Source organism: Lycium barbarum, chromosome 12 (assembly GCF_019175385.1).
Source record: "Lycium barbarum isolate Lr01 chromosome 12, ASM1917538v2, whole genome shotgun sequence".
NCBI lineage: Eukaryota > Viridiplantae > Streptophyta > Magnoliopsida > Solanales > Solanaceae > Lycium > Lycium barbarum.
The window spans coordinates 63,309,195-63,325,313 of NC_083348.1; positions in this window are offsets into that span (position 1 = coordinate 63,309,195).

Sequence of the window (16,119 nt, forward strand, 5' to 3'; positions counted from 1 at the left end):
GGTTGCATAAAAAGGAATAAAAGTGCTTCCTCAAGAGTTGGTACTTACAAAAATGAACAAAAGCAGTTCACTCAACTATACTAGTGGCAGATTTATGACCAAACCAAACTGAAAACTTGCTAAGGGACCTAGCATGCTAAAGACAGCCACATGAGATAAACTATAGCAATAGGAATTGTCTACTGAAAATGAAAAACATTCAAGGGTTACTAAAGAAAAAAGGGAAATTAGAAGAACCCTCTAGTGCCTACTATAGTAGGATTTGGATGATTTTGTGGGTATTCTGTTCCCTAACTGGTTTCTGGTAATCAGACATTATAAATTTATCTTCTGCTTTTATTTCCTTTTGTAGAAATTCGTATTCTTAGGCATTGTTTAGACTCTGGGTTTGTTTAATTGGTCAGTATTCGTGCAATATGATCAACTCATTTTGCCTGAAGATTTTGAAGTCGTATTGTGGCTTTTTGCCTTTCACAAATCACAATTCAGGGTCACAAGCTTTCCATGAAATAACATCCAATAAATTATTTTTTTCCTACGACTTCAAGACTTTTCACCAACAAAAAGGGTCGTTTGGTTTGTGAAATGGTTATACTGAGTTTATAATTTATGGATTGTTTATGTGGCAATAATCATGCATAAGTTATGTGATAAATAATAATGTAAGAATTGTTATGCAGTCATTGGTTACTTTAGTGATTATTTTGTCTTTGGTTACTCTTATCCATATATTTCTACAATTGTATTATTATATCACATTCTAACTGTCATAAAATAATACATAGATTCTTGCATAACTTATGCATATATAGACCAGGTCATTTTAGAGGCCAACCAAATGATGTATTAAGTTATGCGATGATTATCTTTTCTTGTACGAGTAACTAAATTTGGTACATTACTTGTGTAGATATTTATGATTGATGTTATTTTATTAGTGCAACAAACCAAGCGACCCTTAATATGAGACTATTTCACTCCACTTTGTTTGACATTAATTAGTTTGTTAAAAGAAAAGGGTCTCTAATTGGAAGAAAGAAGATGAATTGAAGGAGGAGGAAGAAAGGATGAAAGAAAGAAGAGCCTGACCGGAACAAGAGAGACAAATTTAATCGGATGGGTCTTGGATTTTTTTAGAATAATTGGGTCGGATCCTTTGAATGGGTCAAAAATCCATGTTACCTAAGCCCGTCAACCGGTTCGGGTTAACCGGTAACCGGACCGGTAAAACCGGAACCGGAACCGGAACCGGAACCGGAACCGGTGGAATTGGTTTACCGGTTCCGGTTAACCGTTTAATATATACCGGTCCGATTTTGAATTTTTTTTTTGGGACCAGAACAGGTTAAACCGGAACCGGACCGGTTAAACCGGTCATAATATATATATATATTTTTTAAATATAGCCGTTGGGCTGTGGGCTGGACTGTTGGCCAACGGTCCATTTGCAAAAGTGGCCGTTGCCAAACGGTTCCAAACCCCTATTTTGGCCCCCCTAACCCCCAAACTTTTTTTAACACTTTAATCCATCCCCCACCCCTATATAAACTCCTCTCCATTTTCATTTTAATCCACACCAATTTACTCTTTTCTTTCTCTCAACCTCTCAATTATAGTTACTTTGCAACAATTAGTCACTTTAAATTTCTCTCAATTAAATATTATAAAGTCTTATTATAGTTTCAATTATTAATTTTGCAATTATAATATTGTTGGTGGAGTTGGTGATTTTGCAACCATCCGAAGTAGCTTTGGTGGATTTGCAATTCTAGCCGCCTTCACTTTGTTGGAAATTAGTCTGGCAATTTGATACCTTCGTTCCAATTCTATCTTTATTTTTCGCAATTTAATTTACGCAATTTCATTCTAGCAATTTAATTTGTTGCAATTTATTTTCTTGTGATTTATTTGAGTGTGATTTAAATTAATTCTATGTAATAATGGCGAAGAGATTTAGACGTGGTGCCGGTAGTAGTGGTATTGTTAGGGGTGTGTTTAATGAGGAAACATTTGTGGAAGAAACACCTAATTTAGGTATTGATGTTGGTGGAAATAATTCACTTTTAGATCATGAGACAATGCAACAACATTATACCGATACTTTTAATGAAATTGATGATGATGATGAAATACAAGCCCCCGAAAATCCCATAGGAGATACAGGTCCTGCACAATCACATACACAAGACAAACCGCCTAGAACTCGTAAGCCAACCGCTAAAATTTGGAAACATATGACTAAGGATAAGGAAAGCCAAACAACTGAATGTAACATATGTAGACAAGTATTTGCTTTTAGACAAGGAACTAGTAAAGATGGTGGAACGGATACACTAAATAGTCATATGAGAAAGAAACCTATGGATGTTTGGGGAGAGCAAACGGGTTCAAATGTGGGGGGGTATTCAAATGACGATAGACCCACGAACCAGTAAAAATTTTAAGTATGACAAGAAACAAGAGCGTGTAGAAATAGCTAAAATGGTAGCTTATGATTGTTTACCATTTTCCTTTCTTTCGGGTTTGGGGTTTGTTACTTACATTCAACGTCGTTATAATCCGTTATTTGAGGATATTCCTAGAATTACTTGTAAAGCGGATGTTATAGATTTGTATAAAATATATAGATTTTATTTGCGCCATGTATTTAATTCTTTAAATTGTAATGTTTCTCTTACTGCTGATTTGGGTCTTAGTCTTAGCAAGTTAGATTTTTTTGCTATTACATGTCATTGGGTTGATGATAATTGGGTTATGCAAAAAAGAATTATAGTTTTTTTATATGATGAAGGGAAAGGTCGTCACGATGGAAATTTTTTAGCGGATTCAATGTCTACTATTATGAGATTTTTTAACATTTATAGAAAAACACTTTGTATTGCTTTAGATAATGCTTCTAATAATACAAAGGCGGTCGGTCTTTTAAAAAGGGAATTAAACCCTCCGCTAAAAAATATTTTTCATGTGAGATGTAGTTGTCACATTTTAAACTTAATTGTTAAAGATGGTCTTGACTATTTTGAAGATTCTATTCAAAAAGCTAGAAATGCGGTTGCTTTTCTTTTTTGTAATGCTAATAGGCATAAAATGAGAGATTTTAAGAATTCTTGTGTGAAAAATAGCCTTAGATCTAGAAAAATTCAAGTAGAAGTTGAGACTAGGTGGAACTACACTTACATTATGCTACAACAAGCATATGAGTATAGGGTTCCCATACAACAGGTTCACAACCATTATAATACGAATAGTGATGATTGGTTAAATATTACCGATTGGAAAGATGTTAAGGAATGTGTTGAACTCTTAGAATTTTTTTATAATGCAACTCTTGCTTTTTCTAAACAATTCTATCCCACAGTAATCAGAATTTTAGCCTACTTAGCGGAAATAACTAGAGTTTTACAAGAGTATAAAAATAAATCCGGTTATCAAGCGGCTATTTTTAATATGACAATAAAATTTAAGAAGTATTTTTTTCCCATCCCAACTTTATTTATATTGGGTTCTCTCTTAAATCCTTGTTTAAAAATGTCTTATACTAGAGCATTGGTTAATCAAATTTATACATTTTTAGAAATTGAAGAGTGAGTTGAACCATCTTTAGAAGAAGCCGAGCTCGCTATTGATGCCGAGTTTGGAAAAGTTTTTAGTCATTATTCTAATTTGAAAGAAAATGCTACACCCATTGCTCCACGCCCTACTACTTCTCAAAGTAGCAAAAGGGCTTGTCGGGTTTGTCGCATTTAAAAGTTTTACATTCACATCCAACTCCTTCTCATAATGCAAACTTTGATGAATATCACTTTTATTTGATGCAGCCAAATGTGGATATCAAGGAGCTAGATGATTTGGACGTCTTATCATGGTGGAAGAAATACAAGGCAAGTTATCCGATACTTTCAAGAATGGCTCGAGATATCCTTATGATTCAAATATCAACCGTGGCTTCAGAGAGTGCATTTAGCCAAGGAAGACAACAAATTGGAGACCATAGACACTCATTATACGGATTTAGTTTGCAAGTACTAGTGTGCATTCGCGATTGGATTAGATTGGAGCGACGCAACTAAAACTTACAAGCGGTGGAAGGCGAAGAGGAAGAGATTGAAGATTTGATAGCAAGTGGAGCGGACCAAATTGAAGACTTTGAATATATCTCCATGACCGAATATGATATGGGGGAAATTAGTCAAATGATTGACAATTGGTGATTTTATTATTCAACTATTTCTTTGCAACTCATGTATTATTTGCAAGTTAAAAAAAACTACAACTTACAAATAAATGTTATCCAAGAATGAATAAAATATATGGCTCATTGAGCTTTCTTCTATTTATTTTTGTTCATAGTTTTACTTATATTAAGTTAGGAATATACCTAAAATATACTAAGAATATACTTATAATATACATCTACTTAAATTAAAAACTAGAAAGTTATATATTTGAAAAATAACTAAAATATACTAAGAATATACTTATAATATAAATATACTTAATTTATAAAATACGAATTATAAACTTAGAAAAAACTTAAGCTATAGATAACTTAAGTTATAATATATAAGTTATATGTATACTATATATACTTATAACTTACATATATATGTTTATAATAAGAATATACTTCTATATATATATGTTTAAACATATATATATATATAAGTTATAAATATATATAAGAAATTTATATACTTGAAAAATAATTAAAATATACTAAGAATATACTTATAATATAAATATACTTAATTTATAAAATACGAATTTATAAACTTAGAAAAAACTTAAGCTATAGATAACTTAAGTTATAACATATAAGTTATATGTATACTATATATACTTATAACTTACATATATATGTTTATAATAAGAATATACTTCTATATATATATATATATATATATGTATAAGTTATAAGTATATATAGTATACATATAACTTAAACATATATGTATAAGTTATATAACCTAAGTATATTGATATATATAAGTATATTCTTAGTATATTTTAGGTATACGTAGTATAACTTAAGCATATAACTTAATATATATATATATATATATATATATATATATATATATATATATATATATATATATATATATACGTATATGCTGTATTGCTATTAGTCAGTAAATATATAAACTTTACTTATAAACTTATATAACATATGTAAATATACCTACAATATACTAATAAATACTATAATATATATATACTATACAAAAAACAAAAACAAAAAGAGGTTTTGGATAGTTTCGAACCGGACTGGTCCTGTTTCCGTTTTAAAATCGGTAAACCGGAACTAGTTAAACTGGAACCGGTGGTCGGTTCCAATTTTTAAACCGGAAACCGGCCGGTTTATTAACCGGGTACCGGTCCGGTCCAGTTCGAACCGGTTGATGGGCTTATTGTTACCATTGCCATGTCATTTTGTTGTTAATTAGGGCATTTTTAAATCTTAAAAAAACGTTGAGGGCATTTTTGATCCAATAGGTGGAAGGAGGGCATTTTTGAACCATTTATAATATTCTGAGAGCATTTTTGACCCTTTTCCGTATTTACTTGTCTCAGCGTACGTGCGTTGCACGTGTGTACCGCGTTAATCTATATATATGTCAATTCATATCCATAGCCGCAAGGATTAAGAGATAACTATTTATCCACGGTTGAGCGTACCTCACTACACCACTATGTTTTATGTAGGAGAAATTATCTAAATATGAATTGTTTCTTTTGTTTTATATAGAAACTTTGTTAATAAAACTAAAGACTCTAAAAGAAAAAAAATTATTAGAAATGTTTATAAAAAGTATGTACTTTTTAGGTGACTTGCATTAATTTTGATAAATTTTGAAAAATCTATAATTCCTTTTGTGCATTAATTTCTAGACCAAAGGTTAGTGTACTGGCAATTAGTCTAACACTTATATTTTTGTGAAAAATAATAACTATACTTCAAGATATTTAGCATTTCATATTGACATGGAGTCTAAAACTTTTCCATACGTAAACATAACTTTTTACTTCAAAGTCTTGATTTTAGGACTTCTTACGTAATTCAAATAAGGAAAGTTTCAAAAACTAAAAATTTAATTGATTCAATATTTCAAAATCTAAATATTAGGAAAAATAATTAAATTACGATCAGGTTATTATGAAACTATCATGAAAACCATACAATACTCGTGCGTCTAGTGGTAAGTGCTTTTCTAGATGCTTAAGACAACACTAACGTACGTGATCTTAATCCATGGCACTGGTATTTGGTCTCTAAGACCAAATTAATATGAATTTTTTCTAATATTCTAAGGTGCAACAAATTTAGGCCATCTCTGGAAGGCAGATTGATGGCTTCAATAGTAGTGGCCTAAACATATTACTAACTGTTTTGAAATTTATTTCTTCAAGACATGCATGGACGCTAATTGCCAAGGGCTATTTATTCTTGAAGAACACACTTTTAAAATTGTAATATGTATAATATAGTCAATTGATTAAAAGAGGTAATCAAATTTATTTTTTCATACAAAATATGAGCTACTTGAACTGACATAATAATAAGTAATCAAAACTATAAAATATAGAGCGAAAATAATCTTGAAATAATAAAATCTTCAATTGATATGAGTTAGAATGACTAATCTAAAGAATGCTAAACCTAAAAGCAAGCATTCGGCAGTTACTTACTACTAAAAATTATGTAATTTACTTATGACTCGAAATTTAATTTTTGTCAAAAGTAACGACACTTTTTATTGCAGTTTTTATTTTGAAAGGAAATCGGCAAATAACAGTTGACTATCATTTAATCGACTTCATTCGGCAGCAACATAGCTTGCTTCGTCCAATATTTCTATCAAAAAATTTCAACTAAAAGAAAAAACACAAAAAATTATCAAAAGAGGAGAACTAATTGTCAATAGTTGATTTTTAGCTACACTTAAGGCCCCGTTTGAAACCATGGTTTGAAATCATTTTTGGACATACAATTTGAACATTTTAAGTTGTATTTTTTCTTATATACATAAAAACCCCACAAATTGTGAAAACTATCAAAACATTCTCAATTCTTATATAATCTTACCAAATGAGCAAATCATAGTTTATAACAAAATTAGTACACTATTAGAAGACCTTTCTAAAAAATGCAACATCAATTAATCAAACTTTAGTTCAATAAAAATGAAAATTTAACATGAATAGTAATGTAACTACTCTTTAATATAATCTTCCCACATAAATTAAAGGTTGGTAGACAAATAAAATTTGGTGGAAGTTAATAAAATTGGTAAATGATTGATAGGGGTAATTGTTAAAAATATCTACCAACTTATGGGTCTTTTTTTTTTACAAAATATAAACTGATGGGTTAAATTTTTTATTTAAAAAGTTGAAACCATGGTTCCAAACGTATGTCCAAACGCTGGTTTGAAACCATGGGAGGGCCAAACGCCTACTTACATGATTAGAGCAATTGACAAACAAATTGTGCGCAAACATGCCAACACAAGTTCTCAAACTATTGATGTGGAGCAATTACAATCTACACAAATCTTAAGGTGCTCTTCTTTGTCAGTTCTGGTCCTGTAACAATCAATAAAAAAATCTTTAATTATGTAATTCATATATAATCTTACAATAAAGAAAAGCAGAAATGAAGATGACGATGAATGCAAGAAAAGACTTGACTCAAAATCAAAACTAAAATAAGAAGACAAAGAAGAAAGAAGTAGAAGAAATCGGAGTCCGGAACCTAAATGATCCAATAAAAAACGAATTGAACCAAAATACTCCAAGAAAAAAAATGTTACCAAAGTACCTTTAACGCATCTTTTTTATGCGTTATGTAAAAAGGTGTTAACGTTTCCCGTTTACATCTGTTACCCGAGCTTTTACAAAAATAAAAAAAATAAAAATAAAAAAAACTACATAACGCAGCAAAATGCTGATACGGTAAAAATCGGATATGCGTTAAACTGGTGAGACCAGGAACCGAAGGAAGAAGGGGACAAGAACATGCACGAGGACTTTCATTCTGAACCGGAGGAACGCTTGGACCAAAGCCAAGGAAGGGCATCATTTGATCTGGTTTCTTCATGGCCGAGTTGGTTGTTGCCATTGGTCCGATTGGTCGTGGCCGTTAGTCCGTTTATTCGTGGCCGTTGGTCCGGGAGATCCGTTGCGCGATTGCCACGCGTCGATAACGTCCTACCATGTTCAACTGCCAATCGTACGGGTGTCAGACCGTACGACCAACCTAACCCAACCTAATCCAAGTCAGAGTTTTTCTTTATTTTTAGTTTTCTCTTATTGTATGGAGCCCATGAGGCAACACTATAAATAAGGGTCATTGCCCACTTTTAAGGGGTTGGCTCCCTCATATCAAGAACTCTTGTAATAGCAAAAATTATATAAAATCTCTCTCTCAAATATCTGATTTCGGTCCACATTTGTTGTGTTTATCTCTTACATTTCTTCAATCAAGTAACACTCATATATTAGTAAACATACGAGTATATAGCAAACCACTGATTATTAGTTGCTTCTTCATAGTATATTCACATATCTCTTTTCTCTATCAAATAGATTCAAGGCACAACTACATATCCTATACCTCACCCACAAATTTAATTGATTATCCAAATTCGGGGTAAACAGTTTGGCGTCCACCGTGGGGCTAGGATAATAGTGGTCTTTTATCTTGATCTCTACCTTACCCATCAAAATCGAAAACATCTTCTGTTCGTCACTGAAAAAACGGACTAAATGGCTGACAGTGGGCAATCTAATCACGTCAACAACAACGAGATCGTGGCCGAAAACGAAGGCAGCGGTCCACGAGGATTACCAAACCCCGCTGATCCTGACCCCGTTAATTCGAGGGAGGGCCTCAACCATCAAAACACCGTGGACCAGGAGAATGCCGCCCAACCGGCTACCGACCCTTTAAATACACACAATTCGATTAATTTGTCCCGGACTCAGGGCCGGAAAGAACCGGAAGCCACGAATGATAATATTGACTTATGTTTAATTTTTGAAATGTTGCAAGAATAGAGAGCGGCGATTGTCCAACAGGGAATCGTGATAGCCAGGTTGCAAAACGGAAAGGATAAAACGACCTCGGAGGAGGCGAAGGGTGCTGCCGAACCCGGAAGAGATGAGGCACGGATGGTCGAGAGCAATTGGTCCGGAGCTTGTTCCTCTACCGAGGTTATGAAAATGCTCTAGACTTTGGCAAAGCGGGTAGACTCGACCGAAAAAAGGGTGGGAACATACAACTCTCGGGTGGACCAAATCCCGGGGGCTCCGCCTTTACTGAAAGGACCGGATTCGAAGAGGTACATCCAAAGGCATTTTCCTCCGAGTGCAGCTCCGAAACTAACCCCGAAGAGGTTCAAAATGCCGGATATCCAGAAATATGGCGGCACAACAGACCTGCACGAACACATGACCCCATACACCTGCGCTATAAAAGGCAATGATATGGAGGAAGACGAAATTGAATCGGTATTGCTGAAGAAGTTCGGGGAAACTTTGTCAAAAGGAGCGTTGACATGGTACGACCATCTGCCCGAGCATTCGATCACTTCATTCGAAATGCTCGTCGATGCCTTCATAAAAGCTCACGCCGGTACCAAGAAGGTGCAGGCCCGTAAGGCAGATATTTTCCGTATAACCCAGAGAGGCGATGAATTACTGCGTGAATTTTTCAACTGATTCCAAAGGGAACGAATGGAGTTCCCCCCGGTTCCAGAAGAATGGGATGCACAAGCTTTCACAAAGGGGCTCAATGTTCAGAGCTCAACGACTTCGTTCAAATTAAAGGAAAGCTTGCTGGAGTACGAGGCTGTGACGTGGGCTGATATCCATAACCGATACGAGTCAAAGATTCGGGTGGAGGATGATCAATTCGAACTTCCCCCGGGGCCAATAAATGTGAACAAAAGTTTTGAGAAACCAAGGAAAGGTTATGAAACAAAGGACGAGTCGTCGAGGGAAAGGTATCGGCCATATTCCCATTCGGAGAAGCCAAGCTTTAGGTCAGAGAAATCAAGGGTTAGCCCAAGCCATTTCTCCGGTCGGGGTAATAAACGGGTCGAGCGCACGTCGATCAGTCGGGGTCTCTCATTCAGGAGTGATGCCGTAAGCTCTGCCGACAATAAGGATTTGCCAAAAATATCGGAGTACAACTTCAACGTCAGTACCTCGGGCCTCGTCTCGGCTATTGGCCGAGTCGTAGATGTATAATGGCCAAGACCTCTAAGGTCGGATCCGGGCCAATGGGACCCGAGCATGGTGTGTGAATACCATGGAACCCATGGTCACAGGACCGAGGATTGTCGCCAGCTAAGAGTGGAGGTATCCCGGTTACTGAAGAATGGTCATCTCCGAGAATTGCTGAGTGAACGAGCCAAAAGTCACGACAAGGAAAGGGAGACTCATAAAAGGGCCGAGCCAGTAGAATTCCAGCATATAATCAACATGATAGTTGGGGGTACCGATGCCCCTCGAGGGCCGGTGATGAAACGGGCCAAGGTTTCTGTTGTTCGCAGAAAACGCAGCCGAGATTATTTACCCGAGGGTTCTATCTCTTTCAGCAATGAGGATGCAGAAGGCGCCATTCAATCGCATAATGATGCATGGGTAATTTCTGTACTTATCTTTAAAACTCAGGTTAAACGTATTTTGATTGACCCAGGTAGCTCGACCAACATCATCCGGTGGAGAGTGGTTGAAGAACTAGGGCTGCTCGATCAGATCGTACCGGTAGTCCGGGTACTCAGCGGGTTCAACATGGAGAGCGAAACCACAAAAGGGGAGATCTCGTTGCCGGTGAACATCGACGGCACTATCCAGTAGACGGTGTTCTATGTAATCGAAGGGGACATGAAGTACAATGCATTGCTGGGTAGACCTTGGATACATAGCATGAGGGTCGTGCCCTCAACATTACATAAGCTGCTGAAATTTCCGACCCCGGAGGGAATAAAAACCATCCGAGGTGAACAACCGTTGCAAGGGAGATGTTTGTGGTCAAGGAGGCGACACCTAAGTTCGAAAAATCAGATCACAAGGAAGAAGGTCTAACCGAAGGACAGAACACCAAATAGCAATCAAAGCACTCGGGATTGGACCCGGAGTATGAAGAGTATGAGTTCGACGTACCCAGATCATTCGTCATGCCGAATGACTCGGATGCAACAAAGTCGATAGTAGAGGAGCTGGAGCAGATCATCTTGTTCGAGTACCTATCGGACAGAAAGGTATACCGGGGCACGGGGTTAACCCCGGAGCTCAGGAACAAGTTAATTGAATTTGTTCGAGCTAACACAGATTGCTTCGCATGGTCCCATATAGATATGACAGGTATACTACCGGAAGTAGCAACTCACAAGCTCAGCTTAGACAGTAAGTTTCCCCCAGTGAAGCAGACGAGAAGACCCATGGCGGAAGCAAAACATGCCTTCGTAAAAGACGAGGTAACAAAGTGTCACGACCCAGCTAGGGGCCGTGTCGGGTACCCAGGGCTAGCCACCGAGCACCACTCGTGCTACCACTCATCTTGCTCATTTAATGGTCTTTTATCAGCTTTATACTCAAATTACAAGAAAATCATATTTTATATGGAAACATAAATACTTTTATATACATGTGCCTCTCGGCCATCAAAATAACATATTCATATAGTAGCATCTCGTGAGACCATCTAACCCACACTGTGCATCTACGAGCCTCTACTAGAGTGCTAAGCATAAGGACGGGACAAGACCTCGTCATGCCCGAAGATACATATACATGAATATACACAAAAGAATTGTCATAAGCACCTCCGAACAAAAGGGTGCTTCCAATCGGCTGACAGCTACTGCTGGTCTGGGTCGAGCTCTCCTCCCTATCTACCTGTGGGCATGATCACAGCATCCAAAGAAAACAGACGTCAGTACGAATATTGTACTGATTATGAGAGGCATAAACAATGAAATAGAACAATGACATAAAGGAAATATCAATATGGAACATCTATATCTAACTGTCATGTATAACAGAATTAAGCCATGCGGTCTTACTCATACTTGTCATGATATCATGTGTGCATAATGTATAAGCTGCCCGTCCATATTAGATCGGTGTGTTAATCATAACATTAGCCTGCGTCCAGGCCTCCCGCGTCCGGGGTACCATATCATGCCGCCCACTAGTGGTGTCTGCCCATGCCATTCGGCCATGGTGTGTATAGCTGCCCGCCTTGGCGGTGACTGCCCGGTCAAATAGGCGAGGTGTAATAGTAATATCATCATAATATGCTTAAATTATCATAATACATGCATACAGCTCAAGATCAACCATACTTTATCGGGGTGACGTAAGGTCGTGATCCCCCGATTTCATTATGGAGCAATCATTGACATCCTGCCTCACCTTGAAGGAACTAACATAAAAGGTGAGTGTGAGCAATAAATAACATCATGCCATTTTAAGATCATCATATCATATCTCTTATCTTATATTACCATTCATATGTATAAGCTTTTAGCTTTCCGGAATATAGGAACTCATGAAGAGGAAGGAAAATCATGCTAGAAGATTCATGCCATTAGAAAGAAGGGACTAGCCTCATATACCTTTGACGTTTAACTAAGCTATCGTTCGCTTGTTCTCCTTCGATATCACGTTTCTACCTTCAGAAGAGAATTCGCACTGACGTTAGTTAATCGACTATAAGAACGCGTTACTATTCTAGGGAAAATTGGGCAGCACTTCCTTTTTTTATACTAATCTTCCCATATTCTACATCAACTCCCAAACTCTCACAACAACATCCACAATATTGTAATCAACAATCATCATTCATATACATTAACCACAATCCACCATCTCCCTCCAATTTGTCCACATTTATACTGATGACTCATTATTGATTTTTCGCGTGTATAATACTTATTTCGTGGTTTAAACGTCATTTATAACGTATTCATAATCACAACATATCAACATTCATGATTCAGTCCAACCCCTATTCAATCATAGCAATATTCACCCTTTTATGACCCATTTACCATATCTTTCTATAATTCAAGTATCTTAGCCTCCCAATACCTTAAAAAATATGCTTTAGTAATGAAACTTACCTTAGATGATGGTTGAACAAGCCTTGAATGGAATTACTCCTTTAGCACCACAACCCTACTTCACTTCTTTTGGGTTTTATTGAAAAAGATGAACTTTAGTGTGATTCTTACACTTGATTTCGTGGGTTTCATGTAGTTGATCACTAATTTCCTTTGGTTTTCTTGTGATTAAGAGTAGAGAGTATTCTAGAGGCTTCTTGAGAGAACTATCGTGGAGTTGAGATGAATTAAATGAGGTTAGGTCTCCTTTTAATGACTTAAAATTTAATCCGGAATAAACAGTGACTGAAGTGCACAGTGGTCGTAAATCACAGTTTACGGTCCGTATTCCAGTTTACGGGTCGTATATCGTGGTCGTATTTAAGCATATCAAAACCAGAAAGGCATGCTAGAGATCCAGGCGATTTATGATCCAGTTTACGGGCCGTATTTCGATTTACGGTCCGTATTCCAAGTCATATTTAACCATTTGCAGGATTTGACAGAAAGTTGAAATTTTGCAAGTTGAAATACGACATGGCAGTATACGAGCCGTATGCCACTTTACGGTCTGTATTTCATTTTACGTCCAACTGGCCAAAATGCAATTCTGCAACTTCTCACTGTACGCTCACAGAAAAATTTCTGAGGTGTAACATTCTTCCCCCCTTTCTGAACATTCGTCCTCGAATGTTAAACGATCGGGATTCTACGAAAATTTCGCCAGAGTTTCCCGTGTAATTTGGCACTACCAACATGTCACAACACCCATAATATCATCGCCTCACAGGGTTACATCACAATATTGACATATCTATGGCCACACAGGACCAAAAACATAAAAATAAAACAAACATACCTTATATCGTTGACGTTTCATCTTAAATCTCTCTCGGGGTTTGGAATAAGTGCGGGTACTTAGATTTCATCTTCTCTTCCGCTTCCCAAGTCATTTCTTCCCGATTGTTGTTTCGCCACAAGACTTTGACTGAAGCTACCTCTTTGTTTCGAAGCCTTCGCACTTGCCTGTCCAGAATAGCAATAGGCACTTCTTCATAAGTTAGCTTTTCTGTCACTTGCATATCATCTATCAGGATAATCCTTGTGGGATCTTTGACACACTTGCGGAGCATCGAAACGTGGAAGACTGGATGAACTGGTTCAAGCTCCGAAGGCAAGTCCAATTCGTAGGCTACATAACCCACCTTGCGGATAATTCTATAGGGTCTAATGTATCTAGGACTTAGCTTCCCTCTCTTACCAAATCTCATCACCCCTTTCATTGGCGATACTTTCAAAAATACCCAATCACCAACTTGAAATTCCAGGTCTCGTCGGCGATTGTTTGCATAAGACTTTTGGCGACTTTGGGCTGTCAGCAATCGATCTCGGATCACCTTAACTTTTTCCATCGCTTGTTGAATTAATTCAGGGCCTACTAGTTGTGCTTCTCCTATTTCAAACCATCCGATTGGGGTTCTACATTTCCTTCCATATAAAGCTTCATATGGAGCCATTTGAATGTTGGAATGATAACTATTATTGTATGCAAATTCGATTAGAGGTAAATGATCGTCCCAACTTCCACCGAAATCTAGCACACACGCTCGTAGCATATCTTCCAAGGTCTGGATAGTACGCTCGACTTGTCCATCGGTCTGCGGATGAAATGCCGTGCTAAGCTTCACTTGGGTGTCTAGACCTTCTTGAAAGGACTTCCAAAACTTGGCTGTAAACTGTGCTCCTCTGTCTATAATAATAGATAATGGAATACCATGAAGTCGCACAATTTCTTTGAGATATAACCTTGCGTAATCTTCAGCTGAGTATGTAGTCTTAACTGGGAAAAAATGGGCTGCTTTCGTTAACCTGTCCACGATCACCCATATGGAATCAAGGTAATCCCACAATAGAATCCATGTTAATCACTTCCCATTTCCAAGTAGGGATTTCTATTGCTTGCAATAAGCCTCCTGGCTTCTGATGTTCAACTTTTACTTGTTGGCAATTCGGACACTGCGATACATATTCGGCAATGTCTCTCTTCATGCCGTCCCACCAATACATCGTCTTGAGATCATGATACATTTTAGTTTCACCTGGATGAATAGAATACCGAGAATAATGTGCTTCTTCTAGAATTCGCCGGCGCAATTCTGCTATATTCAGCACACATAATCTGCCTCGGTACCTGAGGATTCCATCCATAGGAGCTTCAAATGGAGATTTTTCTTTTCCATGAGATGTGTCTCGGTAGTGACGCAATTGAAGATCATCATAATATTCTGTTCTTTCACTTCTACATCCAGGGACGAAGTTGTGGGGTCGTTGATACTAATCCCCGCATTACCCGAATCGATTACTCGTACTCCAAGATTAGCTAGTTGGCGGAGCTCATGAACCATCTCTTTCTTTTCCGGAGATACTTCACATAAACTGCCCATTGATCGGCGGCTAAGCGCATCGGCTACTACATTCGCTTTTTCGGGTTGGTACAAAATGTTCACATCGTAATCCTTTAACAATTCTAACTATCGCCTCTACCGCAGATTTAACTCTTTCTGTTTGAAAATATACTGAAGACTTTTGTGATCTATATAAATATCAACATGCACACCATACAAATAATGCCTCCATATTTTTAAGGCATGAATAACCGCAGCCAGTTCGAGATCATGAGTGGGATAATTATTTTCATGTTTCCGTAATTGTCTCGAAGCATATGCGATAACTTTCCCATGCTGCATCAATACGCATCCTAGTCCAACACCGGAAGCGTTACAATACACAACATAGCCATCTGGCTCTTCTGGAAGTGTTAAGACCGGAGCTCAGGTCAATCTGCCTTTCAGTTCTTGGAAACTGCGCTCACAAGCATCACTCCATTGAAATTTAGCTGACTTTTGGGTTAGCTTCGTCAATGGGGCTGAAATAGATGAAAACTCCTCTACGAACCTTCTGTAATAACCTGCCAACCCTTGAAAACTCCGAACTTCCGTAGGCG